Here is a 19521-nt window from a genome sequence, read left to right as displayed (position 1 = left end):
GTAGATCTCAGAGCAAGATTTTAATAAGCTGAGAACCACAGGAACAGGGACTCAAATTGGCAAAGATGTTTTTATAGCATTTTCAATCTTAAATATAACCTCGTAGCTGGAAATTATTGTAGTCAATAAATCTAGAATTACTACAGAAATTAGATTCACAAGATTGTTGGGAATGTAAAGCTAGGAGAATGTCTAAAGTACCATTTATGTTTGTCACATCCCTCATAATTTTAAAATAGTTATTAAAAATGCATACAAGAATATGCATCTTTTATATGCATAAAATATATTGTACGTATAATACATTTGTGCATTACATATCTTTTGTATATTTATATATACTACTACATATGTATAAAATAATCACATGCAATTGTCAAAGCTTTAACTCCCAAACATAATAACACAGACATTTCTTACTAATTTTATAATTTAACTAGCTATGTTTACTCAGTATTTTATGTCTTGTCATAAATTAAGAGATATTTAAATCCTTATGATAGGTGATTCACACAGTAAACCTTAAATATATATAAACCTGTTATATTTTGAGGACAGCTTCCCATTTGAATCTCCAGCTTCACCAAGGAGAGCGTGATTTCTTTTTTTCTATGGATCCAAAATGAAATTACCCAACTTCAGGGTTCAAAAGCAGCTTTTAAGGTGGAACAGTGGACACATCAGACCAAAATCAATCGAATGAGCGTCACTCTAGGGTGACAAAGTCACTGAGTTCTGATTGCACACGTCATGTAAACCAGATGAGCAGGAACTTTCTACTGGAAGTTACAATGTCGCAAGTCTCTCTGATACCCTGTACTGAGCTGAACACCAGTGATGGCCAATCCCTGCAGAGAATTGCCATTTTGGGGCATTTTCAGGAACTCCTAAAGGGAGGTATAATAGTGGTGTGGTTGAACATGGTACATGAGGTCTTGTTTTCAAGCTGAATTTCATCTACTGTATAAGCATGCACCCACATTTGGAAAACTTGAAACTGGGCAATTCCCAGTTGAGCTTTGCTATCTTGTGGATTTTTAAAGCACCAAAAAACTTGATAACAGTTGATGTAATTTGGCATTAATGATTTGAAGCAGGTGCCAGACCTACCTGCACAATGCATTCTGAATAGGGCTCCTGGGGGGCAATGGTGGCAGCACCTGCCAGTTCTTAGGAAAACAGTCTGACATTCCATTTTTAGGCCCGTTTCTTCAGTTCAGTCTGAGACACTGCTCAGTGCTTCATCCAGCCTCATCCCCACTGGACTGTGGAGCACATTGTCCTGAGGAATCCGAGGGCTCTGGGCAGATGGAGCGGTGATGTCATCCGACTTTTCCATTTCTACTTCTTATGAACATTTGCCTTATTCTTACATGCCAGCTCTTTCTCGGCATGTTTTAGACTAGAAACATTTTTTTTTCTGGGTGTAGAGAAGGAATCACTTCTTTTTGATTTCAGACAAGATCTGGCAAGTGAGCTCTTGTTGCTAGTCAAAGAAAAAACCTTAAAAAAATTAACACAGAATCTGTGTTTAGCAAAGTGATTTGCATAAGCTGTACACTTGGTTCTTAGAGTTGGAACAGTTCTAACCTATGACAAATTCCTCTGTCTGGGCTGTCTTCCAAAATCATTTTCATCTACCCTGGCAAAAGAACTGAAGTCTGCGTTCTGCACTAATTAAAGGCCTTCAGGAGAAGGGCCCCAGTTGAAATGCTGACACACTTTGTACACGCTTTATTTGTGAAAGGGGATACTGAGCCCATTTGATGGCGCCTCCTGCTCCGTCAGGCCGTGCAAAATTTTAAGTGGGGAAACAAAATGGGCACAGTTATGTCTTGTTAAGGTTCTGAGTTACTAAAACACTGCAGTTTTCTCTGTTGAAAAGCATGATATGGAGATTTTTTGATCTTTGAATAATACTAATAAGCAGTAAAAAGGCTAAAACCCATGGCAGTTCCTTAGTGAATATGAACTGACACTCACAATTTTTATTAACTACTATGGCTTAATGGAGCTGAGTCTCTGTCTCCCTAAATATCTTCATTTTGTAAACAGCAGAATATACACCCAACATCCCTTTTACATAAAACTGGGAACTGCTGAAAAGGGAAGGCAGGGAGAACAGCTGTCTCAATAACTCTCTGGAGTTTTTCCAGCAGGACTACCACTCCAGTAGGTTTGCTTTCCATTCTAGATCATTGACAGGCTTCTCAGCAGTTTAATATTCCCAGTGTATTCAATGGAAATCAGAGTCCATGACTGAGGAAGGCACCCAGAAATTCTTTTTTTCTGAAGTTGTTGTCCTGAGTATTCACCACCTGCTTTGGAACACACATGCTTGGGCTGAAGAGAGATTTTAACTACTCTGGATGTTAACTACTTTATCCAAGTGCCCAGCAGGAGGCAAGGAAAGAAACTCTTCCTCTGTGGGGAGTCTCACCTAGTAGGAAGTGCGCTCTGAAAACATGGATTAGACTCAACTCTGCAGCTGAACTACACGGAGAGCTCCTGCAGAGAGTAACAGAGCTTAACCAGGGTTCAATGCACTCACCCTGGCCAGGGAGAGGAGGGAAGTACATCTATCCAGCAGCAGATGTTCGGATGCTTAGTGACCTGTGGGAAAACACTTGGGAGAGGCAAGGGCACTTAGGCAGCTGCATGGTGTTTGTGGAATTTAAGGAATCCCAGCCCATGTCCTAGGCTTTTCTCTCTGCTCATTTGCAATGAGTGCAGAAAAGAAAAAAAAAAGTAGGAGCAGGAGGATTTCTCCATCAGATATTCTTTCAGCATTCCTCAGGCTTCACCCTGCATGTCTGCTGCAGCCCTCACTAAAGGATTTTATTGTAAAGCAGCAATGCAGGGATTCCACAGCCTCTGAGACATATTCAGGGTTTTTACTAGCAAATAAACTCACAAACATAATCAACATTCTTTATGAATCCTCATCCTTTCCTTAGGAGGATGAATTTCTAGCCTGTTTTCTATGAATCTTAAATGCAAAGTTTCCACAAGGGCAAACGCTCCAGTTTTTTCTGCCTTCTTGGGCACAGGGGACAATCCTGTCTTGTTTTTGTCCCTAAAAGTATTGACTGTATTAGACAGTGGCACGTGCTTTCGAAAGAAAAGAACCATGAATGCTTGCATGTCCCTGTATTATCGGCCACGTGCTCCATCCCTGGGAGACAAACGGGCCACTGAAATGCGGCTGGCCTGGACGTCCCACATACCAAGCAGATGCAAGCAGAATGCCATAGGGAAATAAGAAACACATTGTATGTGATTTAAAAGGCTTACAGCTATGGAATATCCCTCTGAAAGCCTAATGAACATCTCCAGCACATAGACAATCAAAGTGCAAAACGCGCCCTGCATCAGGATACAAAACCACGGAACTGGAGATAATCTCGGAAGAGACCCACAAAATAAATCTACTGACAGCAGCACCTATAAATCATGCAACTCCACCACTTGGCTTGTCAAAATGTCTCCAAGCTCAGGATTTTCTGTGGAGAGGAGGGTGTCCACACAGATTCTTTCTTAATTTTATGCCTCTGGGTGAGCTTGTGTCCTGGGTTTGGGGTTTGTCTTTGTGTTGCTTTCTTTCTCTCCTACTATGTCCCAGACTGACTTTGACAAAGATAGTGATTAGAAACTCAGATTTCTTACCACAAGGCTGGAAAAAAAAATACAAACACTTGTTCAAGTGACTGAAAATACAGTCACTTTTTTTTACCTGGTGACTGTTGGAGTGATTGGATCAATGTTTGGATACAGTGGGGAGAATATCTAGGAAAAAGGAAGGGGGGAAGGGGTAAACCTCTCAGGATTAATCTTCTGGGGGTACTTTTTTGCATGGACCTCCCTACTTATGGCACATATGAGCTCTTGGAAGTACGTTTGCAGAGTTTCCACCAAAAGCTGAGCTGGCAAAGGAGAAAGTGGTTACAAGATAATTTCATCCCTCATTCTCAAAGGGAAACAGCTCTGAAACAATTCCTTCTAGAAATGTGTTAATTCCCAAGTGAAGGAATAGCTGGTGTTAAACCTGTATTGTGAGGTGAGAAGTAGCATTAAGCAGGCCAGGCTCAGTGGCTTTCTATCCACAAGACTAATTGTAACAAGAGCTTAGACTGTCTACTCTGAAGTTTGAACCCAGTGTATGTAAATAGCCTTGGTTGTGTTATTCCTGCTTATCCCTGTGTCCCATGCCTTGCACAGAGGAGCTCTGACATGCCTTAAGGAGCAGAAACTATTCCAACTCTGCTCCTCCATAGGCTGCTGAATGCTTGTAGGACTTTGGAGCATGCACAGCATAACATTTTTGTTTGCAAATCCTGGAGGGTGTCCCAACTTTGGAGACAAAACTCTGGGAAAACAACACCATAAAAACAGCACAAAAATGCCAGCCTTCCCCAGGTTGGTCCTGCATGGACAGATGATCAGGACAGCCAGGAACAAATTGTGCCCTTTAACACAGAAGAGGAAGAGTGGTGGCAGATAGACAGGGATAGGCTGAGACTCAGGAGACCAGGCTGAGAGACTTCAGCACTAACTCCTGCTCCACCACTGAACTGCTGCAGGACCTGGGAAACTCAATTTGCTTCTGTTTTCTTGCCCATTCATAAACTCCTGAGGGTGTCCTTTGCTGTCCCTTGCTGTACATTTGAACTGCACAACTGGAGCTCAGTTCAGGCCTGCTGCTGTTACTGCAGTTGAAATAATAACACGTAAATAACTTACACAAACCAACCAAATAAGCTGGAGGAAGAGTGCAGATGGGCATGAAAAGAGATATGGGTGAAAGAATGTGAAGGAGCAGAAAAGACAGGGAGAAAGAATTGTCTGAAATGAAAAAAAAAAGTGAGAAAAGGGAGTCAACAAATAGCAGAGGAGCACAGACAGAACATGGTCATTCCAAAATCAGCTGCTGCCTGCTGTTCCCCACTGTCCAGAGGGAGGTTTGAAATGGTTTAAACACAGAAAGAAGTGAGCAGGAAAACCATCCTGCCCTTCACCAGCCCTCTGCTAACCTCAGTTCCCCATTCATGCACTCCTAAAAAACCTTCAGTAATCTGAACTGGTAAAACAATTGGTTTAAGGCAGTGGATTCTCTCCTTAAGGACCCAGCACCACCATATCCCCAGCATACCACTCTGCCAGCATTTATTAGTCCTGCTGGGGTCATCTTCTACCTGTGCTAATGTAATCCTGCTAAAACCTTCTGGCTGTCTGGGGCCTGGCTGTCTTCAGCAACACACTGGTGTGAAATAATTATGGATTAAACACAAAATTAAAATGCAATTTTCAGGTATTTTGACAGGAAGTCTTTAGCTCTACTTGTGGCTAAGTGATAGATTCTAGAAGGTTGCAAGTAACAGCTGAGAGGCTCAGAATACTGTGATAGAAGGTGAAGTCCATGCAGAAGCCCAAGCTAATGCATTTTCAAGCCAATGGAAAGATTTCTCTGCCTCTCCGAGTGTTGAATTGGTCTGCGAAGGACTGGATGAGATCCAGCTGAGGCCCATAGTTACCAGAAGTTGCTACCAACCAATGATTACTTAGAGGGTCACATTAAGGAAAAATATGGTTGCAGTAACATGTTTAGTGACCAATGGCTGCAGACACAAAATATTTTTCATTCTTCACAGTTGTCTGGGGTTGGAAGACCAGGGAGGAAAAGGCATGAAGGCAATAATAATGAATTTATCAGTCCACACCTGCTCCCACTGAGGGGTCTGGAAGAACAGTGAGTTGTAAACCCCATTCTGTTTCCCAAAAGATCCAGGGAGGTGCAGGCTGGAGTCACTGTGCTGATCAGGCTGACTCCCTTTACCAGCACTGAACTGCTGCTTTAAAATAAAAGTCCAAGACTTGACCTATAACTACTACACTGCCAAACATAACTGAGATTTCTTAGAATCTGCTTTCACTGTGAGTTTTGTGTAAAATGTTTCCCAAGATGTCTTTGTGTGGCTATTAGTTATTGCAGTTGATATGCTGTGAAAGATTTTAAATGGCAAGTCCCAGTGTTTCCTTGAGAACTATTCTGTCACGGACAGCTCTTAAGTTAAACTGGGAAAACAGAACAACAACAACAAAAAGCAATAATGAGGCTGTAAAGGAATGGGAAATATTCCTAGTTTCCACCCTCACTGATAATTAGTCAGAAACACAAGCTTTAGGTTCGGCCTGAAGGAAGACACTGAAATAAAAACTGCTTAAGATAAAGGATCAAAGTGATTCTTCAGACATTTTAAATCTTTCAGGAGAAAGCTAAACTAAACACTGCAACACATTTTCAGAATAAATTGTCTAGAAAAATAATGGAATTTTTAATTTTGGAGAATTCTAAGCAAAGATCAGGCTAATGCTTGCTAGGAACAATTTAGGTGGTGCTGATGCTATGGTGGAGCAGGGGAATAGACCAGGAGACCTCTTCAGGTCTCCTGTAAATTTATCTTCTTGGATTCTGTGCCTACAAACAGGACTGTTTGCCAAGAACATGCTAAACTTGGGAAGGTGTGCAGTAATGTTTTAAATCCATTTATATACAAACTAAAGTTTAAGAAAATATACATATGAGATGAAGAACTGCAAATGAAAGATGACAGAGAAATAACACACAGGCATTTGAAATGTGGGCCGAAAATAAAACAGGATTCAGCCTGGAAAATGCATACTAACATACTTGGGGAAATATAATCCTAAATAATATCCTCAGTGGGAAAGCAAAACCTGGAAATCATTTATTTTACAAAGGAATCTTCGGGCTGATTGAGGACAGTGAATCAGATAGATGAGTTTTAAGCACCACCATAACAGCTGGAGCTCAGCTGGGACTTCCAAATTCAGGTTTGCTGCTGCTGCAACCTGAGGCACACAAATCCCCCAGCACTCACAGTAGGAGTCTACCAGGTGATTTATACTTTGATTGAAAATGTGAGTCTCTGAAGCTTCAGCTGGAGAGCATCAGCTGTGCCTGGAGATAGGGCCTGATGACAATCAGGCTGGACACTGTTTCCAACAGAGCAAGGAAGCAGGCACCCTTCCACCCCTCCCCAGTTTACATGTAGTAAGGCAGTTTGAGGAAGGTCTTGACTCCCTGACATTAGTAATGATTAAACTTCCTCTTGCTGGCATCTAGGGACACAGAATTGTACCAATACTGGATATTCAAAATTTTTGAGAGTACTTGGAAGAAAACACTAGGCAAGTAAGTGGAAAAGAATTCAAGTGATGAGATAAATCACAGAAAGCAGCATGAAGAACTGGCCAAAAAACCCACCACATACACAGATATTGACAATAACTCTTGCAAATTATTAGACACAGTCTCTTTTACCTGCCTTGGCTACTAATTCTGTTCCCTACCTTTCTGTTCATAAAGAAATCCAAATCCATTGAGGAAAATTCCTTCACCACCTGATAAGAGCAATCAATTCCAAGGCCCTTAGAAGGGAGCTTAAAATCTGGCTAGACAGAGATGACAGAAATCCTACACCTCACCTGCTATATGGGTGGCAGCACTTTTTTACCCAGTTACAGAGAAAAACAACAGTCTAATTTCAGAGACTTACTTCCACAGAGTCCAGGAGCAATAACTTTGGTGTCGATGTTTTCTTTAACACAGTTTTCCATTCTGTCAGTGGCACACTCAGCAGCTCCTGCCATAAGCACAAGTCCAAGCAGCTGATAGCAGCAAAGGGAAAGTCTGTGTTTGCTGCGTGGGAGATCTCTGGACTCCCACAGCGAATGTGCAGGAGTTCAATGTCCATTACCAGATATTAAAATAAGCTTGGTTCCCTCTGCCTCCAATACTCACTTTGTGGTTGGTTGTGTTCTTTCCTAACCACTCCAGCTGGATGTTCCTGTGGACCCCTGACTGCTCTTACCTGTCAGGAGGCAGGAAACAGAAGGTGATCTTTCCAAAGGAACTGACCTACAACCTGAGAAATGTCTCCTGGGTCTGTTGAGGTGATAGCCATGGAGTAAAGCAATCCTTCCCCCTCTCCCTGCTCTTGATACTGTTTCTCCATCCAAACAGAGCTTTAATTAGATCTCCCTGTTTTAACTATGTCATGAACTGAAATGAAGGCACTTGCTATACGCTGGCAAATGAGGGTGATCTGTGTGGTCCTCCAACACAGAGTGTTTTTCTCCATGAAACTTTTCCTGTTCCTGAGAGGAATTTCATTGTCTGATATTTTTTTATTGCTACTTCTGTATCTTAGAAACCCTTATTGGAAAGTGTTTGATGTTGGGTTTCACTAGATAAGCGCAGAGAAGCTGTGTTGGACAAAATCACTGAATTCATTGTGCATGATCCTCCCTGAGGACCATCGATGGTGGAAAATACAGCACAGCCGCTGGCACAAGCCATGCCAGCTTCCTGCTCCTGCTGAGAAATACAGGATTGGCAAAATCTGCCCATGCAGGGAGCTGAGCCATCTAGGAGGATACAGCCCAGGCTTCTCAAGTCTCCTCAAGTCCCCCCTCTATGGTCTCAGGTCTGTCACAGAGCCCTTTAGGGTGCAGAAGGTCAGTTTGTCTAATGAACTCAACAGAGTCAGAGGATCATAGAATAGCCTGGGTTGGAAGGGACCTGAAAAATCATCTTGTGCCAGGGGCAGGGACGCTACTTCTACTATCCATCTTGCTCAGAGCCCCATGCAGCCTGGCCTTGGACACTTCCAGGGATGGGGCAGCCACAGCTGCTCTGGACAACCTGTGCCAGGGTCTCACCAATATGATCAGAAGAATGGAGCACCTCTGCTACAAGGAAAGGCTGGGATAATTGGGATTGTTCAGCCTGGAGAGAAGAAGGCTTTGGTCTTCTAGTGCCTGAAGAGAGCCCACAGAAAAGATGGAGAGAGATTCTTGACAAGGGCATGGAGTGACAGGACAAGGGGGAATGGGCTCACACTGACAGAGAGCAGGTTTAGATTGGATATGAGGAAAAGATTCTTCCCTTGTGAGGGTGGAGAGTCATTCCAGATTGAGTGCTAGTGGAAACCTGCTCAAACTGGGGCAAATACACATTCAGTAGACTGTAAGGAACAGAAAGGTGACTTCCCAATTCACTGGCCTTCTTTGTAACCTTAATGTTTGTCTCCTGGCTGTGCAAATGTTCATAAAACAACACAGATGACTGGCCAGGATCACCTACAAAGTACACAGATATAACTCTTGATGAAGGGGAACAATTACTTACTGGTGTTTACTTTACCTCTGTTGTTTTACTTATGCTTTCTAGTACATTTCTAAATAAATGCCCTTCTTGCTTGAATATTTCAAGATCTCTTGCACAAGCAGACAGCATTTTATATGTCTATTCATATGAAATCTTGTAGTCTGTATTTATGTTTCTTCATTCAAAAAAATCACATCCTGTAGATCTCTATCATGTCTTCTAAGTTCATTGATTCAGTATTTCTGGTAGTTTCTTGCACTAGATTTATTGTTCAAGGAGCCATCTTTGTGATTCTATGAGTCTATGAGTTGGATACTTGGAACACATAGCAAATTAGCAACATGGGTAAAATGTTTATACTCATAATATTTATAGTGTAAATGTTTCTTTGTTACATGGCACTGCTCTTAGAATGTTTCAGAAACATTTCTGAATGCAAACATCTTAATTAATGCAATAAATGTTAAAAGCAAATATATTTATTACCTTTAAAATTAGACCCAGTGAATTTTTGGGGATACACAATATAAAATAATTATTCACCACCTTTGTGCTGAGCTAAAGTGATGGATTTTTCTTTATTCCTGTTAGTTAGGGTGGATATTAGGAAAAGGGCACTGGAACAGGCTTCCCAGTGAAATGGTCACAGCCACAAGGCTATAAGAGCCCACGGAATGTTTGGACAATGCTCTCAGGCACAGGGTGGGGTTGTTGGGGTGTCTGTGCAAGGCCAGGAGTTGGACTCGATGGTCCTGATGGGTCCCTTCCAACTCAGGATATTCTGTGATTCTTCACAGAATTACTCAGATAACCCAGTGTGTTCCCTAGTGGGTTTTTTGCCAGTATTTTGGTTTGTTTCATCAGCAATTGGATTTCCAGACCTTCTGCTTTGCAAAGAAAAAAAAATCTCTATTTTTATTAACTTCCACATTTGCATTAATGCAGCACTGGATATGTCAGTGTTGCAGATATTTTTCTGGGCTTCTGCCTTTCAGGCTCAGATTTGCATGAATCTGGTTCTTCAGCTTTTTTTTTTGGCGGATATTGACATATTTTGGAAAATGTTTGGAAAGTGCTATCATGAGACCCCTGATAAGACAACACAAAGGCAGTGGGACCTGCTTTGCCAGCATTGCCACTTTCTGATACTTCCTTGCTGGTGCTCTTCTGGTACATTAGTTGACAATCTATGAGCAATTACGCAGTCACAATTAAGCCTGGTAACAATATGGCTCCATCCCAAATTTCTGAACTCCAGGGCACGTTCTTGGGTGATCTTTTTTAGCTTCCTTCTTGCTTGTGATTTTGAGCACTGTGTGCATTGATTTTGGTGTTTAAACCCTTGATTAATAATGTAGTTACCACTGCATCTGCACAGCTCATTTTTTTTCTTTTGGCAACATTTCAGTTTTTATTGCTGCAGACCTCAATTCTCAGCCTTTGCATCAGTTCTTGAACCTGTTTTCACAGAGACATGTTAGGTGTTATCTCCTTCAGGTATTTCTCTGTCAAGGTAGAATGGAAATGATGCATCATTACTGCAGCCTTACAATTGCCTGGGAGGAACGGAATTTGCTTTGCTGAAGAAATAAAATCTGAATTAAACAAGAGCTTTTCTGCTATGTCACATAAGTTTTTTGTACAGGGGTCTGAAACTACAGCCCTAGGAATGAAATACAAACTTTAATTGAGTCTTTTCTGACCTCATGGTCTTCCATGAGACCACTGTGAGTGCATAAATTAGTATATATTTCCTTAAATTATTTGCAAAATTAGTCTTGGCCAAAACATATTTGTGACAGCACTTTTCCTTCTCTTGTTGTCCTACCCTTCTCTTGTAGAAAAACTCATTTCTTTTGACAGACTGGTTTATTGCTTTATAAAAATGTCTTTTTGGAAGGTGGAGTCTCTTCCATATTTTAGTCTTTAGTATTTAGTCTTTTTCATATTAACACATGTAACATTTGCTGATGGACTATTTTTGTCTTTATTTGTACCCATTCCAAGAGATTTATGACCAGGCTTTCCAAGAACAGCAAAACATGGGTCAGGGCCATCTGACTTTTTATTAGCCTCTGTATGTGCCATTGCAATGACAAGGTTACAGAGTCTGTTGGGATAAAAGGAAACCTCTTCTAACTCTCACTTGCCTTCAAGAAGTGGCCTCATCCTCTGTGTCCTTTGGCTCCTTTGGATTTGCAGTGGTTTCTGTGTTCCAGTGAAAATCTGGTGGCATCCACATTTAATGTGTTCACCACAGACACTGAATCCTCCTGGTGATCTGCTGCATTGTTGGAAACTCTGCCCCTCAGCAGATGGTTGTCCTGAATCCCATCACCCATGTGCTTTTCAATGCTGAATGAACAACTTCCAGGGTGTTTTTGAAAGCAGCTCGAGAACTGGAGTGAATGACATTCCTGAACCAGTCTCAGGAAAAAATAAAATGGAGATGCATGATTATTCCTTATCCACATCTCTTGGCACAAAGGCTCTTTCCATGTTAAGAACCTCTGTGTGAGTACCAGGTGAAATTCTGATTGGACTTAGATCAGTGAGATATGCTGTCAATGATAGCAATTAGCCCCACCAGTAGCAGAAATTACTTGTGTACAAAAATGAATGAAGATTAGGGGTGTTCATCATCATGCCACTAAAGCTCACCTCTCTTTTCCTGTTTAGGACAGATGTTACTTTTTAAGTGATGATTACTGCTACTTGATAGGCTCTATCAAGGAGCGGTAATCCAGGAATCCAGCAGGGAGCAGGAGAGGATCATTTTCCATCCACCAGCTCTTGATGAAATCCTAATAATGAAGGTCAAAGGAATTCAGCTGTTATTAGGTTTGGAATGAAAGGTGCTATTCCAGAGGGGAATATTCACTTGTTAAAATTCTGCTGGATAAAGGAAAAGAGGGAGGAAGCAGCTGAGGAATGAATGGGTGAATTTTTGGTGTATTCAGGAGAAGATGTGGGAAGGGGCTCTTAGGTAAAATACACCTCATGGGTACCACCAGGAGAAGCCCAAACTGCCAATTTTTCCAAGCTCAGACATTCCAGATGGGTAACCAGTGGTTATAACATCCATTTATATATTCCTTAAATGCCTAGTGCCTTGTTGGGAAGGGATAATATTTGGAACGGAACAAATCCAGGGGTGTAAATCCTGATAGTAAAGCCCTGGGGGCCCAGGTTTTCTTATTCTTCCAGCAACCAAACCCAACAGAAGGAATCCTGGAGGAGGTGGAAAACACTGTCACTCTTGGTGGAATTCCTGGGAAATGGAAAGCAGCAGAAGCAGGAAGAACAGAGCTGGAACCAGACTCCAGCTGGGTAAGGCAGACACCAAATCCTTTGGAATTACACTTAGGCAGAGGTGAGAAGAATTAATTGCTGAATTTGTACCACACGGATTCCTGAGCGGGATCCCAGCAGGGAAACTCCATGAGAAGATCCAGACTGGGGACTGTCCAGATGGGAACAGTGAGCCTTGGAATTGTCTGAAGGACAGCACAAGGATCAGCTGTCAAACGTGGAGATGTTATCAGATAATTACTCAGGAATGTTTGTTCTCAAGGCAAGTCAATCTCCTGTCTTTTGAAGCTCAGAAATCTGGGAAGACTCCAAGTAATGTAGGGAATTGACTGGTAGATAAAACTGCTGGGGAATGGTAGGGAAAGTCATCCTATTAGGGAGACTTGTTTTGTATAGGAATTGTGCAAAAATTATCCAAAAGAACAGGAATCAAATTGGATTGACATATTCCTTGGAGACCACAATCCAGTGGGAAAACTGAGAGAAGGAAACAAAGCTTAAGAAGGCAAATGAGCCAAATCTGCCAAAACCCTCAAATGGCCACATTTCCTGGCATTGCTGAGGAATTCAGGCAAGCTCCAAGAGAAAGGTGAGTCCATATAGAATCCTTTATGGGAAACCATATCCAGCTGTGACCCTTCCTGAGGAAAGCCATAGGTATCCCAGTTTCAGAGAATATGTCATTTCCTTGGGAAAATCACTTTGCATAACTTTAATGGTTTAGCCTACGCAGTAACCTGGGATATCCAAGTCCATCCTCCCTGGTGGGGAGACCAGGAGTACATCCAGACATGGAGAATTTCTGGGAGAGCCCCGGAGAAGAAAGAGGCTCCAGCTTTGCAGGTCCATGTCATAACCCATTGTGTCAGCCACTCCTGTTTGATCCCAGTGGCTTTGTCCTCTTGTATTCAACCTCAGCAGCACTAATTGTTGGGAATTAAGCAGCCTTTGGTACTTCTTTTCCACAAAACCTCTCCATCCCACCCTTACAGAACTTCATATTTTCCCCTCTCCCCTTTCACTTTGCCTCTTCTTTTCCTGCAGGCTTTGGGCTATCCAGTCTTGGATGTGGATTAGGCAAAGCACCTTGGAAGCTCAGCTCAAGGTGGGATTGGAGCAGTGTTAGAACCACCATGGGTTCTCCCAAGGTTTGGTGTGAGGAGCTGCATCTTGGGAGGGACTGGGATTTTGTGCTGTTCTGGGCTTTTTTTCTTTTTTTGCCTTTTGGGCCACCTCAGAAGAAAAGCTGGAAACCAAACCAACTGAAGGGGATTCCCAAATTCCTTTCCAGACCTTCAGAGGAGGCCCAAATCCACATGGAGCTGAGAAGGAGGATATGAGGAGAATGGGAATAATTGAGCCTCAGGACTCTGCACTTCCTTCTTTTAATGTGTTTGGAGGTGCAGGAAAAATCAAATTGCAAAGAAATTTTGTGTCTGTAACATCAAGTGCAACCTCTTTAAAGCCAAGTCCTCAGAGCAGGGTTTTCCCCAAGGTTAGTCCAGATGTGACATGGAAAATCCTCAGCAAGTATTTCCAGCCTCGACTACGCAGCCTTTGGAAAAGCTTAGTAGCCAAACAATATCAACTTTGTATCAGATTTGTATCAAGTGTGGTGTTTATATCTGGGACCATTTAGTTCCCTGGGTGTAAAAGTCCTTCAAGTAGCAAAGCTGAGCCGTTTTTGAGAATTCCAAGTGTTGTGTCCCTAAGATTTTATATCCCCAATATTTAAATGATTAATATTTAATTGAGACAATATAAAGTGGATCTGTTAGAGTGGCAGAAATGCTTTTTTGCCTGGAAGTGTGTTGGGATAATCAACATTCCTTATGTCAGAATTAATTGGTCCTCCTCCTTTTCTTTCTAGATTGTGGATAATCAGGGAAAACATTTGGGATAAAGAAATGAAATGCACGAGGGAATCTTCGTGTTCCCAAGGGAATGCTTTAGGGATGTGCAGTTTCTGAACTGCACAAGTAGAGTCAGGCTCCCACAGAAACCTTCCAAAGCTGTAAGGGACAGGGAAGAAAATTCCAAGAGTGGTGTGGGAAGTGCTTTCTCCCAGGTCTGGACACCAGTGAGGTTGGAATGACTTAAAAATATTCCTTGTCCCTCTCTTGTTCCCAGCCCAGGACTAAGTTGGTGTTCCCTGCGTGGCTGCAGCTCCCTGGATGTGGAGGGAGGAGGTCCCTGCTGGTTGCTGGGTCCTCACTGGGCAGAGAACTCTGATCTTGGCAAGATGGGTTTGGGGGTATTGAACCAATCCTACCTCCTTTTAAATGAGTTGTATCAATTAATCAGCAGCAGGGACCACTTTTAGCCAGCTTTAGTTAAGTATCTTTTTCACAGATTTCTTGTTGTTTTGATCATGACATCACCAAAACCTTAAGTTTGCTAAATTAACCCTGAAAAACTTCAATGAACAAATCCTGAGGGAATTGGGGATTGGATATCTGGGCTCTTATGGCCCTTCAAGGCCATGTTAGGTTTACCCACTGATTTTGGTTTCAAGGGCAACTCCAACTTAAGAATAATCAAAATATGAATCAGTTCTCAGGAAACTCATCTTTCCAAAGCTTTATTTAGGATCAAAAAAGATGGAAATGCCTTTGGCAGAAAAGCACCTCTCAAGCAAAGCAGACTTAAAATGTCTGTAAGAAGATTACAGAAAATCATCATGTGTGTGTATATATACACATATAGATAGATAGATAGATATAAAGTAGATATTTTATAGCAGTTGAAGGTAAACTGTCAGGGTTGGGTTTTGAAATATTGTTTTAACAATATAATTATGCATGTGATTTTTAAACATTTAATATAGAAGACTAAATCTCTTGCTAGTTTTAGAGTTTTGCATTGAAAGCCTATGTGGTTTCTCCTCTCTCCCTGTTCCAGGAGAGTTCTTAGGAAACTTCTGTCATCTATAAGAAGGTTGTAACATCAGAACTGCTGATTTCAGTGCCTTTATCTGAACTTGATATATTATCTTATTATTGTTTAGATGCATTGTTTTACACAGAACTAGGGGGCTGGAAGAGAAAATTGAAGGAAAAGGTTGTAGAGAAGGGGCAGAGAAATAATGTAGAGAAGCTAATTTGGGACTGAAACCCATCATTGTGCTGGGTCAGTCTCCTGGCAGGAGGTGGTGAAGGAGATCAGTCGGTGTTGAACACAGGTGTTCTGTGGGTTTGTCCCAGCCAGATGAGGGTGTGGGGGACACTCAGCACCCCAGCCAGGGCAGGGAGGGCTAAGAGGGATAGGGGAAGTCTCCGCAGCCTGCTGGGAGCGGTGTCACACGAGGCAGGTGCCTGCAGAGGTGCACTGTCCTTACGGAGATGGGCCCGTGCTGTCAGTTTGCCATGTACCTGAGCCCCTGGCACGGGTCTGGGTCTCATTTGTAAAGAGTAAGTGTTGCACAGAACAATTCTGAATTATAATTTGGGCTGTTGTGTGCTGTGGGCTTTGGGGCATGCTCTTTTGTTTGGAATGGTTCACAGTGGAAAGTTGTGTATAGGTGGCTCTGATCTGCTGGGTTTTGTGCTGCTTGTCCCACTGCAAGCTCTGAGAAAAGGAAGGACATGGCAGCTCTCTCAGAGTTGGCATCCTTGCCTTCAGCAGTTGTGGAACCAGCAGGCAGGTTTCTTGCCTGTTGAACCACTTCTTGTGGTGTTAAGGCTGACATCCAGTGCTAAAGAAAATTCCTCTCTTTTCATGTGACAGCAGCACTGACAGGAGAGGGAAGGGCTGGGGCAGAGTCCTAAAAACCTCAGAATTTCAGGTCTGACACAAAAGAAAGCTCAGAGTGCAAAAAGGCAAATGTGTGCCCAAATTGCCTCTGGAGGCAGTTTTGCTGTCTGTCCTCATGCAATTGTGTCTTCTGAAAAAGCGACCATTTTATTCATTGTGCTGTACAAAACACTTCTCATCATTACAAGGAAAGAGAGGATACTAGAACTCAAAGGAATTTGGATGTGTAGAAACAAGCTATTCTTTCTTCTCCAGTGCAAGGTGCTTGATGTTAGGAAATACTGAAAAGCAAGGAAATTGTTATAGTTGACTTGGTCTCTCTTTATTTATTACCCCCTTTTGTTTTAAACAGAGGAGTAACTGGGAAGGTTACAGGATCTAAAGCTGGATGTAATAAATCCCTAAATCTTAATAACAAAAGAAGCTTAATGGAGAAGTTAACAGTCCTGTAAGGGGATTATTTTTTAACTCAGAGGAAGTACACACTGCAGAACCATGAAATGCCACCTGAAGGAGCCTAAGTCAAATTGGACTTTTTTGTCATTGCGTTGTTTTTCCTATTTTTAACCTCAAGGGCTGACACTGTCATGCTTCTCCACAGTCTCGGTTTCCCCAGCAGGGCATTGGGTGGATGGATCCTTCTGTCCCCGCTGGAGGTGCAGCTTCACAGCCCAGGGGAGGAGTCGCTGCTGGGGCAGGGGAGGCCAGAGCTGCCGCCGGTGAGCTGGCAGGGGCGCCGGCCTGATTTAAACAGCTGAACGCAGCAAAGTCACACAGGGACTCTGCTGCTCCCCAGGCTCCTGCCAGCGTTGTGGACACGGGTGGAAATTAAGGCAAAGTGACCCAGATGGAGCTATTTTGTTGTGAAATTGTGTTTGTTAGGGAAAGAAGGTAAGGATGAGAAATCTTGGGGTGAATGGGTTTTTTTCCATGAAATACCAAAAGCAATATTGGGAAACTTACTGATTCTCTATTGGTAATGGCTATATACTCCTGCACTTATCCTATTAGTTTTCCTTTCAAATACTGGAAATTCAGAGACTGTTCGAATGGAATTGTCTCTTGTCCATGGTATTTTCTTGGTTGTTAAAACCAACCAACCAAACAAACAACAAACTTGATCAGTAATAGTTAAAACTCTTGAAATGCATTTGTTCATGACCAATGAAAATGGCTGTATGACAGGCAAGGAGCAGGTGATGCATTAATTCTTGAGTGTAGATCAACCTGTTGTCCATAGTGGGGAAACTTCTCTACCCCTTGAGAGCACAGGGACTGAATTTGGTTTGATTTGAACCAAGGCAGTCCAAGCTTTCCCTGCCCACTCAGGTGGGGCAGCCACCAGCCTGTGACACCGGAGCTGGGGAGGAACTTCAACCCTTCTGAGGGCTGACCCTCTTTATTGTTCCAGCAGAGAGAGCCCTTTTGTGGGGATGTACACGTGTAAATTGTTAGAGCAACGTGCTGCTCTCCAGGGCAGTTTGACTCGTTTTGACTCACCCTTCTTCGCGGGTGGGGACTCGGGGGCTCCGATGTCATTTGGGGCACCCCAATGTCCCCGGGAGAGCCAGGATGCTGGGGAGGAGCAGGTGAGTGGGGAATGAGGGAGGTCATGCTGGGTGCCCTCCCCCAGAGGGACCCAAAACTGCCAGAAAATTCACAGGGAGGGGGTGTGTGTGTAGAATACTAAAACCTGTCACGTTTTTTGGTTTTCATATATTGACAAGTATTATTTATATATAAATTCATTTAAATCTACTTCATTTCTATCTACTCTATTATATACAGGAATGTAAGAAGCTCTGAGTAGAGATCTGTAGGGTTTGAAAGCAATGACATAACGTTTTTATATATGAATGAAACAAATTGCCTGAAAGCATAAGAAAAGGTGATCGGGGTGAAGGAAATACAAAGGGCTCCATCCCAACTTTTCCCTCAGGTCTCTCGCCACCCCGCTGAGCTGTGCGGTGGTGCTGCCGCCTGGCGGCAGAGAGCGGCACTGCCGGCCCCGGCACAGCGCCCTGACCGCCCCCGCTGTCCCCGGCTCTCCCCTGCTGGGTGACACGGGACACCGGCGTGGCTGCCGAGCGAGGCGACGTCTGGAAATAGAGTGGAGGGGTGAGGGAGAGTTAGGAGAGAGCAATCAGGGCCACGAGCGGGGCCAGGCGATAGAAGGAGTGCAGGGCGGTGGCTGAAAAGAATGACAGCCGTGGCGCCGGTTGTGCCGGGCGCCAGAGGCGGGGCCGCACCGCGACACGGGACGGGGACACCGGGCGGGCACGGTGCGGCTAGAGCTGCCCGTGTGCCACTCTCAACATGGCGGTGCGGAAAGGACTCTGCAGTTCGCCACTCCCAAGATGGCGGAAGCGGCAAAAAAATCACGTGACAGGACACGACGGGTGGCCGGTCGGAGTTGAGCCACACTCAAAATGGCGGATATGGCGGGACCGGGACAGAGGTGTCCATGTCTCTGCCTGCTGCCGTTCGCGCAGCTCCCGGCAGCTCCCGGCGCCGTTGACGCTACCACACGTGTCTCTACACCGGGAAACACCGCTAAAAGTCGCTCTGAAAGCGCTGGGTCGGCATAGGAGTCGGGTGTGGGGATTTCAGGCAGCCGAAAACACAGACGCCCTTGTGAGGAGCGGGGGGGCCTAAATCGTACCACACCAAAGATGGCGGCTTAGCGGAGATGGCTTCCGCCAGCACCCAAGGTGGCGGCGAAGGGCGGAAGTCACGTGATACCACACCAAAGATGGCTATTCGTCAGGCTGTTACGCGTACTTCCAAATATGGCGCATGCGCCTTGACAAGGTAAAAAAAGGCGGCCCGGAAGAAATCCGCTCCCTCTATTCGGCTGCTTGAACGCGATCCCGACGCCGACCCAGCGCTTTCAGCGCTGCTTTCCGCGGCGTTTCCCGGTGCGGGGACGCGGGCTGCGGGGACGCGGGCTGTGGCGATACGGGCTCTGTGGGCACACGAGCTGTGGCGACACGGGCTCTGTGGGGACGCGGACTCTGTGGGGACGCGGACTCTGTGGGGACGCGGGCTGTGGCCCAGCGGCGCCGGCAGCAGGCAGCAGGAGGCAGGGATGCAGCTCCTCTCTCGCAGGAGGTGCGAGGTGGCGGCCGGAGCTGCGGGCAGGGTTTGCCAGGCAGGGCCAGCAGGGAGAATTCCCGCTGCCAGCCGCTCCCTGGGAGTGCTGGGCGGACTCGGGCTGGGGAGCTGGGAGGTGTGGGGGGTGTTCATGTCCCCGGGAGCTGCTGAAA

This window comes from Camarhynchus parvulus, chromosome 1A, assembly GCF_901933205.1.
Source record: "Camarhynchus parvulus chromosome 1A, STF_HiC, whole genome shotgun sequence".
NCBI classification, from domain to species: domain Eukaryota; kingdom Metazoa; phylum Chordata; class Aves; order Passeriformes; family Thraupidae; genus Camarhynchus; species Camarhynchus parvulus.
Note: the sequence above shows the minus strand (reverse complement) of the source record.